The sequence below is a fragment of the Anabrus simplex genome, chromosome 8 (genome assembly GCF_040414725.1).
Source record: "Anabrus simplex isolate iqAnaSimp1 chromosome 8, ASM4041472v1, whole genome shotgun sequence".
Taxonomy (NCBI): Eukaryota; Metazoa; Arthropoda; class Insecta; order Orthoptera; family Tettigoniidae; genus Anabrus; species Anabrus simplex.
Window position 1 is genome coordinate 179516102 of NC_090272.1, and position 12635 is coordinate 179528736.

Here is a 12635-nt window from a genome sequence, read left to right on the forward strand (position 1 = left end):
CTTCAGCTGCAAATTGTAGTGTAGATACATTGTAGTGTAGATCTATACTAATATTATAAAGAGGAAAAATTTGTTTGTTTGTAACGAATAGACTCAAAAACTACTGAACCGATTTTAAAAATGACTTCACCTATAGAAGGCTACATTGCCAGTGAGTAACATGAGCTGTATTTTATTTTCTAAACAATTCGAGGAGGGGGGCACGGGGGGTGGGGGGAGATATAGAAATAATAGGCAAATATAGGCAAAATATCGAATTTGTCGTATAAGGATGAGACAAAGCTCAATTTAATCTTCTTGACACAAAGAACAAAACTCGATAAGCCCTACGGTCCCGAAAACCATATTTCAAGGCCCTAAAACCAACCGTTATGGAGATATTGGCACCACACTACTCCTGCTCTAGGAATCGGATAAAGTAATGACCTGCTGTAACCATGGCAACGTCAGCTCTAGGATTCTACAGCAGCAAAATTATCTACAATAAATCACAAAAACCTATCATGTTACAGACATGAAAATTGATATTTGGAATCTCCTTTAAAAATAAAAGAACACAAATATTCGTTTTCAGAAAATCCACTTATCGGGGGGGGGGGGGGGGGTGAAAAGAAGTGAGGAAGGAGTTGAATTATTTATATGAGGATACATAAATCTAAAAAAAATGAAGATGTTACAGACTTTAAAATTGGTACTTGGAATCTCCTTTAAAAATGAACACACTCTTTTTGGAAAATCCATTTAAGGGGGTGAAAAGAATAAAGAAATGGGTGAATTTTTAAAATGAGTCTTCTTCTTCTTCTTCTTCTTCTTCTATCGCTTTACCCACACCTGTAGGGTTGCTGGTGCAAACTGTGTTGCACATGTGGATTTGACCTTGTTTTACAGCTGGATGCCCTTCCTGACGGCAACCGTATGTGTAGGGATGTAATCTATACTTCTATACTAATATTATAAAGAGGAAAAATTTGTATATTTGTTTGTAACGGATAGACTCAAAAACTACTGAACCGATTTTAAAAATGACTTCACCTATAGAAAGCTACATTGCCAGTAACATAGGCTATATTTTATTTTCAAAACAATTCGAGGGGTGTCGACAGGGGGAGATATAAAAATATTAAAATAATAGGCTAATATAGGCGAAATCAAATTTGTCATACAAGGATGAGGCAAAGCTCATTTTAAGCCCCTTGACGCAAAGAACAAAACTTGGTAAACCCTTCGGGCCTGAAAACCATGTTTTAAGGCCCTAAAACCAACCGTTATGGAGATATTGGAACCACACTACCCCTGATCTAGGAATCGGATACAGAAACGAACGGCCGTAACCATGGCAACATCAGCTCCAGGATTCTACAGCAGCTAGATTATGCATGTACGTTTGGGCATAGCTGTCAACCAAAATTGATATACATATGACTTACTATCTGGAAAAAATAAACTGTTGTGTAAGACGCTCATAGCACTCCTTTGAGCGGGGATGGAAAGGGAGTGAAGTATAAAAATAATAGCCCCGGAGATCTCCGTAGTACAGCGACCAGCGGTTGCCAACGGGCCTCCATTTTTACGTACTGGCTTAGGTTTCAGCATTTTGCGGAGTCTGTTACCTATAGTTTAAACTATTTTCTATCAAATCATGAAGAAGTAGGATAACTGATGTTATTAGTGCCGATATTTTGGTCCACTTTTACGATCATTGTAACTCGTCTTGATAAAATTTCTGAACATTTATACTCAGATTCATTATATGATGTGCGACATGAGTGACAAGCCCTGAGAATGATAATTCTCGATAATTATAGTAGTTTCTTTTATGCAACACGTATTTCCTTGATCATTTGTAATAGTTACGAAATGTCAGATCAAACAAATACATTCAATAATATTTATATTTGTGGTACTATCTAGCTGAAGTATACTTGCACTAAACCTGCAGCTTTGTGAAGGGAGCAGGTATATCTAGGTGGGAATGAAGGAAAAACATGGTAGCATGGAACTAATTTTCAGAGGCTCCCATGAAGCTTTGTTGGTAATCTTTGAGTACAGTAGTTCTTGCAAATTTCATTTCTGTTTGTGCTTAGTAGGGACATACGGTACCGGTATTATAATTAGGATACGTCTGAAAGTAGTTTAAAAATTACTGTAGTGTACTGTACAGTAGTATACGAGTAGCCTAATATCCTATCAGAATTTAGTGTGCTTATTTTATTATTGTAAAATATGTGTGTAGTACTGGTGTAGTAGATGTATCCGCAGAAACTCTTACTAAAATTCTGTTGTAATTAGGATAGGCTTAATTGCAGTTTGAAATTATGTAGTTGTCATGTATTCCTTTAGATATTCAGTAACTAACAGCAGTTTTTATCCTGTTAGGGGTTGTAGGATAAAAAATAGAGTAATATAGTAGTGTAGTCGTATATTAATTACCTTATTGTTGTGTGATCTTTGAGTACTATCCCAGACAATATATCCCTCCATACATTTATTTTTTGCTAATAAGTTATTTTATTTTTATTTTCATTTTTTCTGTAAAGAATGGCTAAGGAGCGCGAGTGTATGAACTGTGGGTGTGGTGAGGCATTGAGGGGTATGAGGGAGGAGTTGAAGAGTTTGAGGGAGATAATTAGGATTCTCACAGAAGACAGGAAGGAAGATAGGACTTCCTCAAACAATGTACAGGTTACAGTAGGTGTACAAGAGGAAGGGGAAGGAAAGGGGGAAGTTGTAGAAGACAGGTGGTCTAATGTTCTAAGGGGAAGGAGATTGCAGGCTAAGGATCAGGATCAGAATTCAGGACAGGTGTCTGTGCGAAATCGGTATGAGTCACTCCAGGTAGAACAACAGAGGGAAGATGAGGGACAGGGAACTGTTGCTGAGATGTGTGGAAGTAGGAGGAAAAGAAAAGGTAGGAAAGGGAAATTTAGAGTAGAGGATAGGAAAAGACAGGTGGAACAGGGTCATGGAAAGGAGAAAAGGGAGGAGGAAGTAGCTTCTGCAGCTATCAGGAGAGATAGGGCTGACCAGGAGGGGAGGGGATCAAATGAGGTGGGTAGGGTTGAGGCTCTGGTCATGGGGATTCCATCGTTAGACATGTGGAGAAAGTGTGTGGAGGAAAGGGAACCAGGATAGAATGTTATCCAGGAATTAGGTTGAGGCAGATGTTGAGGAAAGTAGAAGAGAGGGAGGAGGGGAAGGAGAAGGTGGTAGTGTTTCATGTTGGTACAAACAACGTAAGGCAAGCTGTTATAAGTACCAACATAGTTGGAGATGTGTGGGATCTGGTAAATGCAGCACAGGTAAAGTTTAAGAAAGCGGAGATTGTTATTAGTGGAATACTGTGTAGGACAGATACCGACTGGAGGATGATTGGGGATTTAAATGAGACTATGGAGTGGGTATGTGGGAAACCGGGAGTGAAATTTCTAGGCCAAATGGGTGGGTAAGAGATAGGGATTTGCGCCCAGATACATATAAGTTAGGAAATTTGTTTGGGAGGGTAATAGGGAAGTACATTCAGGGAAACGGGGTGGCCTAGGGAGCGGTGATAAGGGAACAGGGAACTGGAAATCAAGCAGGGATGATATAAAATTGTTAGTGTTGAACTGTAGAAGTATTGTAAAGAAAGGAATAGAATTGAGTATTGTTAGTGTTGAACTGTAGAAGTATTGTAAAGAAAGGAATAGAATTGGGTAATCTAATGGATATTTACCAGATATTGTAATAGGAGTTGAATCATGGCTGAGAAATGATATAATGGATGCAGAAATTTTCTCACAGAACTGGAGTGTGTATCGTAGAGATAGGATAGGAATGGTGGGAGGGGGAGTATTCATTCTGGTGAAAGAAGAATTTGTAAGCTACGAAAAAGTTAAAGATCAGACACATTAAATTCTAGGTGTAAGGCTCATTTCTAAAGATAATAGGCAACTTGATATATTTGGAGTGTACAGACTAGGAAAGGGTAGCACCGACACGGATTCAGAATTATTTGATAAGGTAATCAGCTATGTAGGAAATGACAAGGAAAGAAATGTGATTGTAGCGGGAGATCTGAATTTACCAGATGTCAATTGGGAAGGTAATGCGAATGACAGGAAGCATGACCAACAAATGGCAAATAAGTTAATATGGGAAGACAGCTGATTCAGAAAGTGAAGGAACAAACCAAGGGGAAAAATATCCTGGATGTGGTGCTGATAAAACCAGATGAGCTCTATAGAGAAACTGAAGTAATAGATGGTATTAGTGATCATGAAGCTGTTTTTGTTATAGTTAAAAATAAATGTGATAGAAAGGAAGGTCTTAAAAGTAGGACTATTAGGCAGTACCCTATGGCTGATAAAGCAGGCATGAGGCAATTTCTAAAAAGTAACTATGATTGGTAGAAAACGGTAAGTAAAAATGTAAACAGACTCTGGGATGGGTTTAAAGAAATTGTTGAGGAATGCAAATACAGGTTTGTACCTTTAAGGAAGGTAAGGAATGGTAAAGACCCACCTTATTATAATCTATATACATAAAATAAGAGTTTTGTCTGTACATTTCTCAGAATTTGAAAATAATGGTATTTCTGTATCGGTCATGTCCACAGTAACAAGGAAATGCACTTTTTACTTTTCCGTAATTTCTGTCTGTCTGTATGTATGTATGTATGTATGTACACGCATCACTAGAAAACAGCTAAAGAGAATTTAATGAAAATCAGTATGCAAAGTCGGGGAATAAGCTGCTGCAATCTAAGCCATAAATAATTTTATTCACGCTCATAGAAATGGTAGTTTAGGGGAAGGCCCAAAATTTAATTCTTAAATATTTATATTATTAATGGTTGTATCGATAAATACTACATAACCAAAGTTTTATAGAATTAAATTTCCGACCATGTCTGTCTTATATATTTTTACCGTATCCATGGGCGCCCATATGACAGTTTCTAGAGGTGGGTCCAGACCTGGGGGAACGTAGTAATTTTAATATTTAATATTTTGGAAAATAAATGGCGATTTGTATTCTGCGGTAGAATAACCCACGGTATCCGCTGCCTGTATTACTGACTTTTAAATCATTTTCTTGAAAGGAAAACACGACTACACTAGATCTTTGCTCCCTGGCTGGTTTCTTACAAGCGGAAATAATCCATCCTTGCAGGCTATTCTTTCTCTTTTAAAAGTGTGGAGGAAACCTTTCGAAACATAACTCCTAAGATGCTCCGCAGGATGTCAGTGAGAACTTTGAGATGGATAGAATTCTGTTTAAGGCACAATGGTGCACATACAGATCTCCTGGATACAATATAATGTTTTGACATAGGGGTACAGGGACTTCTTGGACATCCTGTACATCTGTCTACTTTTTATAATACTAATTGGATAGTGAACTTAGTTAAATACAGAAATTTTACAGGTGACATGAGGGGAGAAAGACATGAACATAAAGAGAACCAAATGTGCCAATAACTCCGTTTGTAACAATTTCAAAATAGTACTACTAATGCTGAAGGAAATGCACATTGACCACTTGTGTGACATGCTGCAAGCTGGAAGGGGATGGAGGAGTGATAGTTGACAGATGCAGCTTCTTGTCGAGTCCATCCAATTTCTTGCCTGAGTCAGTTAATTAGGCACTCATGGAGTACAGCTGTATTGTTCATTCTATGATCACTGTTTAGCTGTGTAAGCCTGATGAAATTTCATGTTTTGAGTTAGCAAGTTATTGTACTCAGCCAGATTATTTACCTATTTTTTTACAATCTGCTTCATGTAGCACTGACACAGGTAGGTTTTTTTTTTCAATTTGCTTTACATCGCACCGACACAGATAGTTCTTATGGCGATAAGGGGACAGGAAAGGCCTAGGAGTGGGAAGGAAGCAACTGTGGCCTTAATAAAGGTACAGCTCCAGCATTTGCCTGGCGTAAAAATGGGCAACAACAAGAAAACATCTTTAAGGCTGCCGACAGTGGAGTTCGATCCCACCATCTCCCAAATGTAAGCTGATAGTTACGTGACGTAAAATGCACAGCCACTTACTCTCGATTATTTACTGGACCCAGTGGCATAGATACAACTTTTTTGTGGTGAGGGATATGAATAACAGTAGTGAAAAAAAAACACATTTTAAAGTGTTTTTTTTTTTGCAAATGGATATTTATAATTTTATTAATTTTACCTTTGTAAAAATAATAATAAATGTATTTTTATTATGATGAATACAGCACCTCATGGGGGAATATATCCCCCCCCCCGATATCCCAGCCCCTTCCCTTATCTACGCCACTGACTGGACCTACCAAGAGAAACAAATCCTTGAAGCATGAAGACATTAAACCTTCATTCAAAGTCCCAGTTATGTGAAGAATGCTCAATAAATAGTCAATAAAAATGTAATCTTGTCCCATCAACAATGGGTACAACGGCTAGTCGGATTATAAAATTGTAGCTTATTCACAGACAATAAAGAACTGAGAATGTGATGGTGAGGTATGATTTATGGACACCTCAATCAACTGGAGCATCCTCAAGCCACAGATGTTTACGGTAAATATCAGTGTGCATCAATGGTGGCGAAAGAGTCTTAATGAAGGGCAAGCCTGGAGGTACAGGTGGGGAACCAACAGCTAACGTACAGTAACTTCCAACAGAAGACCGAGGGATTGAAATATATGTGTATCAGAATGTAGAGCACTCAGTATACTGACCACTATTGCTTGAACTGTGGAATAAATATTGTATATATTTTTAGACAGAAGTGAAATTTAAAATTTTGGTACCATACATGAATTTCTCATACAAGTACATTACTGAGTAACTGCTTAATTTAAAACGTAATACTTCTAGATTTCTGACTGGCATGTTATCTGAATTCTTAGTGGAGGAAGATAACGAATAACTCTAAATACTGTAGCATTATTTTCACATTTTAGTGAAGGACCACACGGTGATTCTTGGTTAGAGAATATAATTACAGTATATCTGTGTCCTCCATGTCTAGCCCCTCGGTGATCACTAGCACCAGCATTTTGATGACCTAAAAATGTTTTAAAAATTATCTATAAAGTGACTGCAAAAATCCAGTAAAATGATCTGAAAACTTTACAAAATGACAAATTTCATATGAAACTTTATAATGAGTTTACTAATTTAATTGGTATAGCCTGTATTTATGTTATAGACATTATAATATGCTTTTGGACTTTTGCCATGTCAAGAAACAAAGTGAAATTCTTTACGTTTTGCAGAGAAATTCCCTCTGCATCTTCAGCAGAAAATCTTGACTGTTCACAAGCAAAACTTCTCCCTCCTGGAATGTGGACATTTCCAAGAAATAAGTGGTGAACAAAGTTTCTTTTGTCCCGAGATTGACAAAGTGTTGTGAAGATTCTCAAGTCTCCGTATTCATCTTCACTTAAAGTTGTAATAATATACAATACCACAAATGTAAATGCTTCAAAATGCACAAACATATAAGAAAATGACTCAAAAAGTATAAAATAATCTAATAAATTCCATAAAATGACCAAATAATGATGTGTAATTTTAGAAGATGACCTAAAGATAATGGCATAAAAATGACCTAATAAATTAGCATTTCTACAATGTGGGAACTATGATCAGGATTTCTGTACAAGTTAGCAATGTCTATTGTAAATCAATTAAAAGACTACATGTCACCAAAATCCTAGCTATCCACTGCTATCATTGCCAGATTGCTCAACTGAGTGATGGTCATGGAATTTTGTAAATAAGTTTTGAAGCATGGCATCTTTAAAATAAAATATCTGTATCTTTAAAAATATATAATGCAGGATAAATTGGGAGGCATTTCAGTAATGTGAATCGACTGAAATCTGAAGGGGAAGTGGGGTAATGTTGGGAGAAGGTCAAGTTTTCTCTAGCATCCCCCTATTGCCCCTCCCAGTATGTTTCATTGCAATGTATACTTTCTTGGATTCAGATTTGCTGTGTAGTACTATGGTTGAACATCTCCAGCCAGTAGTTTCAATTAGGTGGTATATTATGGAGGATGAATATTATAAGTCAATTGTTTATTTCAGAAAACACTTAACTTTTTTTTTAGCCACTTTGAGTAACGAGGGAAGTTTTCTTTATATGTATACTCATCATTTTGAACATAAAAATCATGGCATGTTGTTGAGAGTTTTAGACAGCCACAGAAAATGGATTTCCATGCAGGTACTGCCTAAGTCATTGACCTAGAAGAAGAGTTATAATTCAAAATTGGCTAGTACATACAATTCAAGCACCTTATCAGTAATTGCAGAATTATTATTCATGGTCTTGTGTCATGAGCTGCTGAGAGCCAAAGTGGTATCTGTCAGGGAATGGTACTTTGAGTTATATAACTCAGTGCACTCACAATGCATGAAAATTTGTTGTGACAAAGTGTCAAAACCGTAACTCCCATAGGAGCCACTTCAGAGTGCTAGATGCATTCTCCCTTATGCCAGAGTGAAGTGCATTCACGATCATAGTGGTGTAAGTTAAGCAGCAAGGCCAGGTGGTCGTGTTTTGTATTTTACACAGTGGCATGCACTGAACCCCATCTACCCCAGCACTGCTGGGGGTAAAGAACTTTGTATCAATATTTTTCAATTATTCCTTAGAACACGTTTTATAATGTTTAAAAAGTTGCAAACATCTGAGCCAAGCCAAGTACAGCTGTCTCGACAATCCGCAGTTCAGCTTCTCCAGTGAGCTGGGTTTCCTTGTCAGCGCGATGGAGGGCTACCCCTAGTGAAATTTAAGGTCGCTTGGGTGGTGTATGCACTTGAAGCTTCCTCAAGGCGGAGCTGTAGCCCCTCCCACTACAGCAATTTACGGTGACAGGGCAGCTTGCTTAGGTAAAGTAATGTTGGTTTTAATACTTGAAACTCTTAAGTCTTCAGTGCCACACACTAGAGATGGCAAGAAAAAATATGAACATCTTAACAGTGTAACATTATGCTAATAAAAACAGAGCCAGTTCATGAAATCAATTGTAATATATAAGAAAATATTTTAGTCTTGGGTTTTGGCATGTATACAGTTTTTTTGAGCAATTCATTGATGTCTTCCAATAGCTGCAGAAAAATATTTATGTTGCCCAGCATAACAGAGTTAAGCGCGAATGGTTGCCTGTGACGGTGGTATATAGTGAATTTTTGTAGTGTTCCTCTTGGATTATAGGTGAAGGATTATAAGTGTCACGATTTCTGTGGCATTCTTCATGAATATAACGTGTGTTATACGTCATGACAAATATTTTCCCTCATTTGTTGTTGATGCACTTACACTCAGTATGCAAGTGAAACTATATAACTTCAACGACCGTAAAATACCAGTTAAATTTTGCTGATTAGTTTAGATTAAACTTTTTAATTAAAAAAAAATAGCCCCAGTGTATTTTTGTGAAAACCATGACTGCACTATCATGAAGCGTCACCGGATGAAACTGTAAGTACATTGTTTAAAATCTGCTATAGATAAAGTTATGATGGTGTCGTCACTGACGTGAATATCAATTTGGAAGTATGTGCGAGCGTGTGGTTGAAAATATTTTTGAAAGATCTTTCTCTGGTAGACCTTTCCATGAAAAATGCAGCCTTATAAAATGGTAATGTTGACTTTCGAGAGTGTAGTGGGGCTACTATTGTTTGTATATAAAAAACTTTTGCAGCTCGGGTAGGGCTTTTAGTGCTGGGATATCCTAGGACGGGTTCGGCTCGCCAGGTGCAGGTCTTTCTATTTGACACCCGTAGGCGACCTGCGCGTCGTGATGAGGATGAAATGACCAAGACAACGCATACACCCAGCCCCCCGTGCCATTGGAATTAACCAATTAAGGTTAAAATCCCCGACCCGGCCGGGAATCGAACCCGGGACCCTCTGAACCGAAGGGCAGTACTCTGACCGTTCAGCCAACGAGTTGGACGCAGCTCGGGTAATGAATATGTTCATAATACCAATAAAAATGGTCCGTTATTGGACATTATAAATGTTTCAGCTAACTCATTCCTGGTTGCCAGCGTTTTGCCCCCGTGTGCTAGGCTGGGCCAGGCAGGCATCAATTTTTAGTAGAGACAGTCTCTCATACTGCATTGGCACTGCCAGTGGCTACAAGTAGCCTACGTGGTGGCCTCCACGGTATGCACTTGGTAGGTATCCTAGGTACCAACTGATGAGCCCAGCCTAGCACACGGGGGCAAAATGCTGGCAACCAGGAATGAGTTAGCTGGAAAATTTATAATGTCCAATAACTGACAATTTTTATTGGTATTATAAATTTACTCATTCGGAACAAATATTACAGATTCCCTATGGGAATCAACATCCGTATCATCATAATGAATATGTTCAACCGCACGCCACTGGTTTTAGGTGTTTGTTTATGTTCAAAAACCAAAAAATTCCATGCATCTGTTCTGTTAAGTATTAGTATAGCTCCCTTTCTTTAAAATTGCAGTAACCGGCTGTTAATAAAGAGGAAATTTTCTTTATAAGGGAAGTTTCGCATGATGTATATAAAAAATACATTGTACATGGATACTTATGATTTTATTCACAAAAAGCTTAGAACAGAATATTCTCATGAAAATTGAGCATTTTTAATTAATCTAGGTTAAGTTTACGAGGGCAGATATTTCTTTCTTTCTTTCTTTCTTTCTTTCTTTCTTTCTTTCTTTGACGTATTGTCTCTCTTCCGATTCTTTCACAACGCTATTTTTGCCCCCTTTAAATTTAAGTCCCTGGTTCAGTTTCATTGTAAATAAAAGCACATTATTGTAATGCCAGAACGCAGTCCACAGTAGTTAAGAGTGAAATCACAACAGGTAAAAGTATTTTAGGTCAAAACCTGTATGACTCTAGAAGTAAACACCTAGCCTTTATTTCCAGGACTGACCATGAATAATCCAGACTGAAAGTTTACCAGTGGTAACCGAGGTTCCAAAAATGGTGATTCCAATAACCACAGAGTGGACTACGGTACATTGGAAAAGTCTTGTCAGATCCAACTATTAGACCAGACTGAGTAGGTAGCATTCTAGCATTTAACAACAATAACGAAATTATTTTAACTCCATCCGTGAGATAAAAAGATTGCAACATGAGCCATAAATGCAATTTTACATTTACTGCAACATATTGTTTTGTTAACAATTATTTTACAAATAAATTGTAGTATTGGAGGTTAAAACAAAGCTTATTCCTTCCCTTGTACTGAAATTCAGCAAAAGATTTATATGAAGAGTGGTACACCTCTTAATGTATACTATCTTACATTTCACTATGAGTAAATTGATAAGAGGAAAAATGGTACCCTGACTTTTAAGAACTATAGAAAGCAATTTAAGGTGTAAATTACTAAAATGTCTAATAAATGTAATTTTAATATTTCACATGTATATTTCAAAGGAATCATGAAATACTGTAAAGCAAGAATTTACATTTAAGGAAACACAAAAGCTTCGTGTTCTTAGAATTGGGAAAAATTGAGCTATACCACTTCGGCTGTCAGTGGCTCATATGTTCTGTATAGAAGGATTTTATCAATTAACTTCATTGTCAAGAATTCGTATTGATGGTGAATCTATTGTAATTGAGAGATATTTAACTATTGTTTTGTCTATATCAAGAAGGAGCACCCAATAAGAACAATTAGTACATGTTTTGTCCCTCTGTATGGGACATCATCAGCTATAAAGATAATTTATGTCTAAAAAAGAGAATGGACATGTTTTTTAAAATTAAAAACAGGCAATGTGCAAGTAATTTCATTTTCACAGTTTCCAGGGATTAGAACAATGAATTTGTAAGGAGTAATATGTTAGTTCTGTATAATTATTTTTCATGGAAGTACAACCTTTACATTACTTATTTGGAGGGTTTGTAAGTAGAGCCCTGCACAGATTTACAAAATATCCAAGACCACGAATGGTTATCCAAGGATATCTCAAATTATTATATTATTATTATTGCCATTATTAAGAAATACATTGCAATTTGGAAATATCCTGGTGGCAATGGTCACTTACAGTAGTGTGATGTTAAAGTAAAGTAAAAATCACACAACACTACAACAAGCAATTCTATGGAAAGAAAACATTACAAGGAATAATGCTAGTAAACAGTCCAAATCCAGAAATCATCATATACAAATCTCCACAAAATTTAAGTAGGCTATTTCGCATGGGCGCCCGCAGGATATATTCCAGGGGGGCACAATCAACAATTTTCTTGAATATAAAAACCAATATAATGTCAGCAACATTAAATTGTTTACAGAAATTTCCAGTTATAACAGATGCTAGATAATCATCAGTAAGTTCAGTTTATGAAATAATCTGGTATGATATTAAACCAATTGAACATCAACCTTTTTAGAATCCCAGGGGGGGATTTTCGGGCGCCCATGCTATTTTGAGTGCTGAACACTACGGCTTAAAAGCATGTGCAGGTTTAGCAACACTGCCTCTCAAAACCCATTTGAATTCATCCACGAAGCGATCTGATTGGCTAACTTCAGGAGCTGATAAAATTACAATGGTACGAGATATCTGATTATTGTTTTCTAATTATTCATCAGGGTGACCAACCCTCTAATGCTCATATACCTGGTTCGCATATGTGACCACC